The sequence below is a fragment of the Lepidochelys kempii genome, chromosome 1, assembly GCF_965140265.1.
Source record: "Lepidochelys kempii isolate rLepKem1 chromosome 1, rLepKem1.hap2, whole genome shotgun sequence".
NCBI classification, from domain to species: domain Eukaryota; kingdom Metazoa; phylum Chordata; order Testudines; family Cheloniidae; genus Lepidochelys; species Lepidochelys kempii.
Genome location: NC_133256.1, coordinates 150,586,523 through 150,597,435, shown reverse-complemented (window position 1 = coordinate 150,597,435; position 10,913 = coordinate 150,586,523).

Genomic DNA, 10,913 nt, shown 5'->3' with positions numbered 1-10,913 from the left:
TTTCGTGCAGCATTTCAAGCAGCATCCCAAGCAATCGCTGCTGGCCTGGCTGCTACGGTTGTGGGACGATGGAACGGATGCGATTACCCTTACCCCCGCTGAGCTAGGCAAGATGGGCTCACTCACCACAGACCCCCTCCTTCATAGGAGTCTCAAGATAGGGGCCAACTCGGAGGCGAATTATCTGTATCCCTCTCACATGGCATGGTTAACCATGGCTGTCAAAACCATCTGGAGCTTGCCCGCAGACATGGATGATGGGTTGGAACACTGGGCCTCCATCCCAGAGGGGGTAGCCAGCTCCGCAGCTGGGCATGCTCACCGGCATCTTTGCTGAGCACTTCGAAGGGCCTGATGTTGTGGAGCTGACCCGTACCATCCACACCTGGCTTCTGCGGAATGCCCCCCCCCAACCTCAAGGCGATGATCCTGTCGATGGTTGGGGGCCGTAGGGTTGGTGGGGGATGCGGCGCAGCTCATGATGCAATTAATGGAAATTGACAGTATGACGAAAACCACAAAGCTGCGGCAGGTGAATGTGAAGCAAAAGGAGGGGGTTAGCCGTAATACTATGTTTAAAGACCTACTGAAAGCAGGGATTCCCCTGGGGGAAGTGGCTGGGAAAACCAATGCTGAGCTGTTAAAATGGTGGTTGCGGCTTAACCCGGAACAGTGTACCAAGGAGAGAGTAAGGGCCCCGACTACAGGGGGGGCCCCAAAACAAGGTAGATGGCACCCTGCAGCAGCCCCAACCATCTGCCCTGCCGGAAGACTATATTGAATGGAAGCTGCCCGCCCAGTATTGACAGGGTGGTGGGTCCTCCTCACCCCCCGCCCTAGAGGTAAGGCGCTATGTAGTGGGGGACCACTGCCTTTAGGTCCCAGTAGAGATCTACTGGCCTAGCGGGGGGCGACAACGAGTAATGGCCCTTGTGGACACAGGAGCAGAGGTGACTGTATTGCATGGCAGTCGGTAATGTCGGGGCCAGTCGGTAATGGTGAGCGGCCTCGGAGGGGTGGACGTTCGGGCCACGCTGATGCAGTTACAGCTGGCCATCGGGAAGGCCCCCCCCCCATATGAATCACTGTTTTAATCGCCCCCATTCATGAATATATATTGGGTATAGACCTCCTCCGAGGGCAGACCATAGATATCCAATGGGGATCCTTTTCCTTTGGGCGCCTGCTGTATGTCCGAGCGGTTGTAACCATGCTGCGGGGGTATCCGCGGTGGGACCCCATGGTGCTTCCAACCCCCACCACAGTGGTCAATACCAAACAGTAACGGATACCTGGTGGGCACAAGGAAATAACTGCTACCGTTAAAGGTCTGCTCCAGGCGGACATCATTCGCCCTGCCATGAGCACATTTAACAGCCCAATTTGGCCAATCCATAAAAAGGACGGAACCTGGTGCATGACAGTAGACTATTGCAACCTGAATAGGGTCACCCCAATCCTGACAGTGGCAGTTCCCGACATGGTCTCCATCATGGAGCGCCTCGCGACGCGGGTAGGGCAGTGGCATGTCGTGGTGGACTTGGCAAATGCCTTCCTCTCCATTGCCATTGCCCCACAGAGCCAGAATCAATTTGCCTTTACATGGGAGGATCAGCAGTACACATTCACTGTGCTGTCTCAGGGCTACAAGCATAGCCCTACCATCTGCTACCAGTTGGTTAGTCGAGACCTGGAGCAGGTGACTCTTCCAGAGGGAGTGGTACTAGAGCACTACATTAACGATGTCCTGCTGAGTGGGCCCCATGAGGCGGCACTCTCTGAGGCCAAGAACAATGTGTTGCAGGCTCTGGCAGCCAGGGGATGGGCTGTCAACCCTAGTAAAATCCAGAGGCCCAGCCAGGAGGTGATCTTCTTGGGAATACTTTGGTCGGGACCTCAACGTAAGATCCCACAAAAAGCCATCGAAACAATTACCCACTTCCCAGACCCCACTAGCGTAAGCCAAGTCCAAACTTTCCTGGGCCTCCTTGGGTATTGGCGCACATTTATTTCCCATCTAGGATACATCTTGCAGCCCATACAAGCAATAGTCTGGAAGAAAGCCACGTTTAGTTGGGGAACCAAGCAGCATGCCACAATCCAGCAGGCTAAAGAGGCGCTCAGCCAACACGCAGTGCTGAGCCCAGGCAGATGAGGCACCCCCTTCGAACTCGAGGTAACGATGGTTGACCACGTGGCCTCATGGGGGCTGTGGCAGCAAGGTTCATCTTGAAAGGAGCCCATAGGGTATTGGTCGCGATCCCTGCGAGGCTCGGCTGAGCGTTATACACCCCTTGAACAGCAGCTGCTTGCAGTAATGTGGGCCCTGCAGCAAACTGAGCCCATAACGGGTGCAGAGCCTGTAAAAGTGTGTACCCCGCTTCCGATTATGGGTTGGGTCCGGGACGAAAGCCTGCTCACACAGACTGGGGTAGCCCAGACTCAGACCCTATGGAAGTGGAAACACTACCTGCAGCTGCGTATGCAGATGACCCAGGCAAGCATTACCGATGCGCACGCGCAGCTTTTGGGTGCTGTCACCTTCAAGGAACTGCCCTCCGGGGGCCAGCACACTTATGCCCCCCTGGTTGAAGTGCCTCAACCCCCCCTGTACGGAGGCCCCTCCCCATGCCTCCTTAACCAAACAACAATGAGAGGTTGCGTGGTTTACTGATAGATCGGCCTTGTACAGGGGGGCAGAATGATGGTGGTGAGCGGCCGCATATAATCCCTGCCTTGAGAAAATACTGTTCGAAACCAGCCCTGGCCTGTCTAGCCAGTGGGCTGAGCTATGGGCAGCATTCATGACCATCACAGAGAACAAAGGGCCCCTTTATCTGCATATGGATATCTGGGCAGTCTACAAAGGCATGACACAGTGGATGGCCGTCTGGAATGCGGCTGGCTGGAAGGTGCATGACAAACCCCTTTGGGGTTACGACATGTGGCCTGCCATTTGGGATGCCTGTAGCCAGAGGCCCATTGCTGTTCATCGTGTAGAGGCCCACCTGACAGGGGAATCAGAGGAGTCCCAGTTCAACAGAGAGGTAGATGACATAGTCACAGTACATGTAGTAGCTGCCCCCAGCCTGGCCGGGTTGAGCTGTAATCTCCGCCAGGCCATGGCTGCGCTCAATGACCACCCTCTGTACGGCTCAACCCCGTACACTAGATTCAAGGGGGAGGTCATTGAGCAGCCCCCTGTGTTGCGAGTGCAGCGCCTGCACCCGCAAGCCCACCTCCCCATTCAGGCCACCCCGAGAAGTGCTGGTCTCGATCTGTGGGTCCCTCAAGAGGGCCTCACTCTCCAGCCCAATAGCCGGAACCTTGTAAGTACTGGCTTAGCCATAGGGCTCCTGCAAGGCTATTATGGGCGCATTGCCCCACACAGCAGTCTGGCCCTTAAGGGAGTCCCTCTTCAAGGGAGCTTACTATACCAGGGAGGTTAAGGTGCTGCTGGTTCACAATGGCCCACAGGCAGTAACCCTCCCCCAAGGTGAACGTATTGCACAGTTGATTTGCGAGCGTATTGGGTTGCCTGATGTCCAGGAGGTGGATGCGCTTGCACCCACCACTTGAGTGGGAGGGTTCGGCTCGACTGGACGTGCCATTTGGGTCCACAACCCCCCAAACATAACCCACTCGAAGGGGAAATCCTAGCTGATGGTCCTGGGGACACTCACCTCGTACTGCTAAAAGGGAAGACGCCCCAACTTATGTGACCGCTAAGCGTCTTTCTTCCAGGCAACCATAACCGCCGCACTACAGTTTGGGCGGATCCGTGGAGCATCCTGGTTGCGCCACCCGAAGGCCGACACCAGCGACGGCCCTACGGCATGTTCACTACGGAATAATCCTCAAACTGATTTTAGCTGCACAGGTGCCCAAGCCACATGGCACCACAGCTCGGCCGTCCAGTGGATGCAATTGGTGGCACTAGCAGGTAACAAGTCGGACTGTTGGTACTGCGCACATAGCCCGCAATTGGCAAGCGCTGACATTCCATGGGCCACAGTGCCGTGGAATGAATCCTGGGCCCTTAATGACACCACTTTTCTCACTAAGTATAATGAAACGCCCCCTTACCGGCGCCAAGGGACACCGGTAGTGATACTGGGGGACGTGTACTGGCGTGTTCAGCGGCCTTCAGCGACAGGCGCCGCTCGTCCCACCAGAAAACTTCCCCGTTCCTCGTGCGCAGTGATAGCAGAATACCTGCCAGACACCGGGCAGTTTAACGTTACTGCTGGCCCACCACAGTATGCACAGCGAGTGGATGGCCGGAGAGGCGTGGGTCTCGAGTGACAATTGCTCCGGTTCCTCCAAAACCAATTTGACTTATACCAATGGCACCACCCTCTGCCATCGGTGGTGGCGTTGGGGCGAGTGGGGACTACATACCTGTGGTTTTCTGTATTCCTACAATGCCGGTGCCCCCGTATGGAGAACGCCCCTCAGCACAATTAGGCACAGGCAAACCCCGCGTGCACATTACTGGTCTCAGTGTGACCAAAGCTCCGATAGTTGGTGTCGCAATGCCTCAGATAGCACATGGCTCCCCACGGCAGGATTGCCGGGGCTGTACTGGCTATGTGGCCACTGGGCATATAAAACCATACCCAACCAATTCCAGCAGGCTAAAGAGGTGCTGTGCACACTGGGACAGCTCATCCCCTATACGTATGAAATGCAAACCATGCATGCTCAAGCAATACATAATTACATATTGGTGGCACGTCCACGACGGAGCCCAAATCCCACTGTGCAGAGACCCACAGGCTTCCATCAGTTTGTTTCCCTCAGTTTCCATCAGCTTTCCTCCCCTGGCTAGGGGTGGCTGAACTGGAGTGGGCTATTGTAAATATTTCAGCCACATTAGAGATTATAGAGAATAATACCATGGATGCAATCCAGGCCCTGCAATTAGAAGTAGCTTCTTTGTCACAAGTTGTATTACAGAATTGTATGGCATTGGACTACTTATTAGCTGCTCAAGGTGGCATTTGTGCCTTGATTAATGAAAGTTGTTGTTTTTACTCAAATCAGGATAAGCGCATCGAGACTGATGTTCATAATATGATGGACCACTTGAAGGTGTTACATGACATGGGCTCTGAGGCTTCTGTATGGGGTGACTCTTGGCAGTGGCTAACCTCCTGGCTTCCAGATCTCAGCGCCTGGGGGAGATGCATCAGGTTCCTGCTATTGTTTGGACTACTGGGCTTTGTATGTGTGTTAGTCATTCTTCAATGCTGCGTGAATTGCTCCTCTGCCCTCCTGGCCCGACGTGCAACCCCCAAACCAGTGCACACGCTCGCCGTGTGCTGGTGGCAGTAACTAATACACCTCAGTCCACCAAGGGGTGGAGTGTAGGGGTAAGGTTGCGGAAGATTGGCGAGGAGCTAAGTGGTGGACTGAGTATGTGACTGGATGTAAGCAGAGGATGCAGGCAGTTTCAATGAACTTTGTCCAACAGACCCTGCCAAAAGATATTGTAGCAAAGCTCAGCATATTTTTGCCTGTAAAACGAGTCAGTTTATGTAATAAGCATAAATTATATGTGTAAGAATGTAATCAGCTGTTGACCCCATGTAACCCCGAGATAAGCGTGGAGAATATAGTGCCGCAGAGGACTGCCCCACCCTGCCGGTGAAGTCCTGCCTGGTCAACTGTCCCGAACGGCCAGAGTCCCCTGCAGCCCCTCGGCGTGACGTGGGGGCTCCCCGCGCAGATTGGAGCGCAAGTTCTTCCTTCCTTCAATAAAGCATAGTTTACTATTCTTAGGCCTGAGGGTCCTCCTTTCGCTGGTATCTTCCCCCCCCCCACCAACCCCAGCCCTTGCGAGCACATGGTTCAATGACAGGAAACTCAGTCTTCCAATCAGCAAGTCTTCCTCTTCAAAGTTTTACACCGGGTGCAGTAAAAATGATTTCTAAATGACTTTACATCACCCCATTAAAAATACCTATAGTATAAGCCAGCCCCTAGAATAACTTCATGTGAAATGCACCCTTCCTAAGGACCTACTGTCACCCAAGTAGCTGTTCTTATGGAGTTTGCTGAATTCCCCCAGTGGCCTGATTGGAGTTTGTGTCTCCAGCCCTGCTTCATTATTTGCCCATGACTACCTGTGTGAGGGGCAGGCAGGAATTAACTCTTTGCTGGAAATCAGGGAGGCTCTGTGCACCCTGTCACACACAAAAGATTTTAAATGAATGGTATAGGAATCAGACAGGTTTCATTTTTCACTCTTTATATTCCCTACCCAATGCTATAGTTTTAAGTCAGACTTAAATAATATGTTTTCACTTACTATTTATCAATATTTATTTCTCTTGTAGTGGTGTCTAGAGACCCCAAACAGGTCCCCAGGGGCCCCATTTACAAGGTGTTCTGCAAACAAATGCCCTGTCCCGGGGGCGGGGGGGGTGGTCTTAAAATGTAGGATATAGATTCACTATACAACAAACGGCTGAAAGGACAAGGTAACATCAGATATAGGTTTGATTACCTTTGCCAATAGTCATGATGGTCTCAGTAGTCACTAGCCTAACCAAACTAATGCCAGACAGTAAATTTCGGGGCTTGTTTTATGTATTTTTTTTTATTATTATTTCTTCTTTGTTGTTCCGTAACTTTAGAAAATAGACTGGCCAAAACACAGGAATCCACCCTAGGGTTTTTTATGATTTCATTTGTTAATTTGCATTTGATGTCCATATTAAGGCCCCTGCAGATCACTGTTGTGGCATCTGCATAGGGTATGTGTTTGAACAATATTCTTTAAAAGGTGTGGATCTAAGGCAACGTGCTTGAGTTTTATTTATATGACAACTGTTGTTTCTAGAATGGTCTGTTAATCCTATGAACAAAAATAGAGTAGAATATTTGATGAATGTTAATAATGGTTCATTTGAAAGATAGTTTACATGATTACTTATAATAAACTGTGATTTAGAAACATCAATACAACATTAAGAACAGTCTTGAAGTAGATAGAAATGGAGGAAGACAAAGTGGAGAGTTTTAATTTAGAGATAAATCATTTGTTCTGATCTAGGGCAGTTAGGGATTGGGGATAGCTCAGATTCAGTGGTGCTGAAATCTCCCAAGACCATCTTTTCACACAATAGTTGTGCCATCTTTGGCAAATTCTTATGAATTTGCCTTGTTTGTGTAGTATTTTGGGTTCATCTGAATTGGAACTGGAAATACAAACTATCCAGTTTGGGCTCCATCCTGGTATTTCTGGATCACCCAACAGGGCCAGATTTGGATCCTCTGAGTTGAATCCAAACCCCTCTGAAGTTTAGTTTTGAGATTCTGTGTTTGGGCCTTCTCTCACTAATCACCTGATAGGTCTTTTCAATCTCTAATGTCTGTGGTTTTGCAAAGTACTTTGGTGTGTGACTTCCGGGTAATATGAACAACTGCATATTTTGGTGTGCATACTGCAATATATTCACTCGGCCCATTGTATTTTCTGGGATACAGCTGCTAGAGATATCACTTAATAGCCCACTAGTGTGCTAAATATAGACCCTTTCTAAAGAGGAATATTCTAACTTCATTTTTAGATGTTTTTTGAATTTGACAATGAAGTGAACATATTTATGGATGTTTTCCTTTAGCGGTCTTCTGACAAACTTTCATAACTGCATTCTGCCTTATTATGTGATAATATTATGTCATTTTCCTGCTCTCATCTCAGCAGCATGCAACTAAAGATACTTAGAATAATATAATATATGATCATTTAAAAAGTTAAGCTCATATAATTTGTGTACATGTTCAATTTCAATTAATGCAATGCAAATAAAACACATATAGGACTGCTCACTATACAGTTGTACTACTACCTACATTCTCTGAGTTTTCTTTAGGGAATTTGTTGTGAAAGGCATTATTTGAAATTAGGTGTAAAAGTCTCCTGTCTGATTTCCAGACAACCATACTGTGGGTTGCACGGGGAAAATTTTGTCCTCATATTCTAATCTAGAAAGCCTCCTGGGATATTTCTTTTCTCAACCAGCAGATGGAGTCATATCTTTGGCTAATAGAAATTATGCTTTTATAGTATACCTAATCCCTAGAAGATTTTAGCTAGTATCTGTATCTAAATTAATGTTCACCTGAAGCTTAATGAGAAATTGCGGGTTGAAATCACATTTATGTTTCTCTTCTGGTAAGAGAACGCATGGAGCCCCTACATGAAAAAAAAAATCTCTAAAAAAATATCTAAATTTCCCTAGTTTGCTCCAATTGTACTGTTTTGTTTGATCACTTCTCTTAGGACCCAATCCTGCCCGCACTGAAGTCAATAGAAAAACTCCCATTGTCTTCAGGGGGTCCAGGATCTGGCTCTTATGGCAGTGAGTAGAGAGAACCAAACAACAATAATAACTATTCGCATGTACTTTCCACAAATAGGACCTCGCGCAACACCAACTGAAGTCAACCGTGGGTGTCAGATTTGATCCATAGTGAGAAACAGTGGGTGTCTAGTCCACCAAATTCACTTTGTGCTGTTTCCTATGTCACTACATGTCAACTGTGGTGTAAGGGAGAGGAGCGAGCATGTCAGGGGAGGGCTGGGAGCTTGATGGGACAGAGTGTGGTGGAGCAGAGCTCTACTATACTGGAGTCGCACTGGTGGAAATTACAAAGCACCCCCATCTGCTCTAATTTCCACCAGGGCCAACTGATCAAGGATCCAAGGAACTGCAGGTGGCTCCCGGCAGCCACCATTCTCCCCTCAGCCAAGTGCATCTCACACACAGTGGAAACATGGGGCATAAAATCACACTGTAAACCAGGAGATACAGTCTGACTAGTCTGGATTATGTATGAAGAGCATATTGTTGTCATAGGAAAACATTGATCCAGCATACAAATATCATCCCAGAGTTTATGCTTATCATACAGCCTTTCCCTTTAAAAGAGCCCCAGGTTTTTCTTTATTTCTGCAGTGTCATTCTTCCTGCATTTGAGCACTGCTGGACTTTAATGAGTAGCAGAAAGAAGGGGATCATTCTTTCAGCTAGTCATAGTGACTTTCCTGAGAATGCAGCTTGACTCTTGTGTGCTGCTTCTAGAATACGGCTTCACCATTCTTCATACGACTTGTACTGTGCCTACTAACCACTTGATATAACCCATAAGATACTTCACTGAACGCTGGAGTCTTTTTTAGGGCCTACTCAGAGCCCTGGTGACTGCTGGAAGGGAATTAAACGCAGCCCATGTTTAGTCATTAATTGGATTCCCAATCGTCCTGCCCATGCCCACTTTTGGAGGACAGCCAAACTGGGTGTGTCTAGAACATAGTTAAGAAAAATACATAGGGTTAGAGCCACCAAGGGGACTTACGCTCAGCATTGCACTGCCCAACTTTAGGTAGCCTGCTGCCTAGTGGCATCCACAGCCCCCCGCCGTTTTGTGCCCAGGCTCCATATACAATGCAGTACAGAATTAGGTGTGTCGGAATGATATCCACAAAATCCAGTAAGCTGAGTGGGGAGCCACTGACGCTAGCCAATAGGGGAGATGATTTAAAGGAGAAGCAAATTCTACAATGTTGGCTCCACTACCAAAAACCACAAAACCAGTCACTCTGGAAGCCCATCTCAAGCACTGCACCAACTGCAGCAGCTGGAAAGCACTGGTCCAGTTCTCCAGTGCTTTGCATCTTGTGCGGTCACTTACACCTGTGCAAAGTGAGTGTAAAATGCTGCCCCCTCAGCACAGTAGCCTTTGACACCCAACTTGCATGGGAGTAAATGCCCACCCAGGTTGTAAGGCAGTTGGCAGTCAGGCCTGGGAGTTCAAACCAAATGTGCTTTCTGTGCAGCCAGTATCCTTATGTAGCTTTCCTGTTGGGTTGCACAACACACAGCCCATATCATTGGCAGTGGGAGAAGTGAAAGCCCAGTCTGGTGGATTGTATCTTGAAACTAATGAAATAAGTGTGGATTTAGTCTGAGCAGCTAAACATGGAAACATCTGTTACTTCTGAAGGGGAAGCGGTTATCTCATTGGATTACATTTTACTCTTTGCATATGTTGATATAATCAGGACAGCTTTAATCATTTTCTTGGTTTCGGCGTTAGTTTCTGCTCTTTAGATGATCAGCCATTATACATGGTCCCCTTCTTTTTTCTCTCTTGCTTTAGCCTAAGACATTACCTAGGGAAAGGGTTAAAGCATACAGGATGAAATTCATTCTTGTGGAGAGGGTCAGCATGCAGAAGCCTTATGTGGGTCTGTCACCGGCCCCTGATGTAGTCTTATGAGGGGGTCTCTGCTACCCCAGACTGAGCCTCTGTTAGTCCCTGGTCAGGCATTTCTTGAACCCTCACCTCTAAGACTAGAAGCATGTTTCAGTCTCATGGCTATGTTCAGGCAGCCTGCTGAAGCCTGCCTGGTGCAGGGGTGTTGCCCCTTTGCTATCACAGACCTTTCTGACTCTCTTTCCTTCTCTGTACTCTCCCCTTTATAGCAGGCCTTGTTTTTATTATTGGCTGCAGCTGTGGGAGCCTGCCTCCATGACTGGCAGCTGTGTGCTAGTGTGGTCAAGCTGCTTGCCCGCAAAGAAGAGAAGCTCTGTCTCTTCCTGCTCTGTCTACTCTCAGCATTGGGTTTGTAGACCCCATTACATATCCTCCCCCACAAAGCTGAGGCCTAGTCTTGGCAGCTGTAGGCTGCTTCCCTGGACAGAAAATTGGCATTACAATGCAAAACTTCCTGCTTGGTGTTGTATACAAAAGGCGTAGGGTTGTAGTGACAGGTACCATCTCATGATCCTTGGGTTTGTCTCTTTCATCACATATAGCCCTGCAGGTTCTCTATTGCCCATTTGGCAGCCAAACACTCTTTTTCTATCACTGAATATACTTTCTCAAGAGTTTCTGGC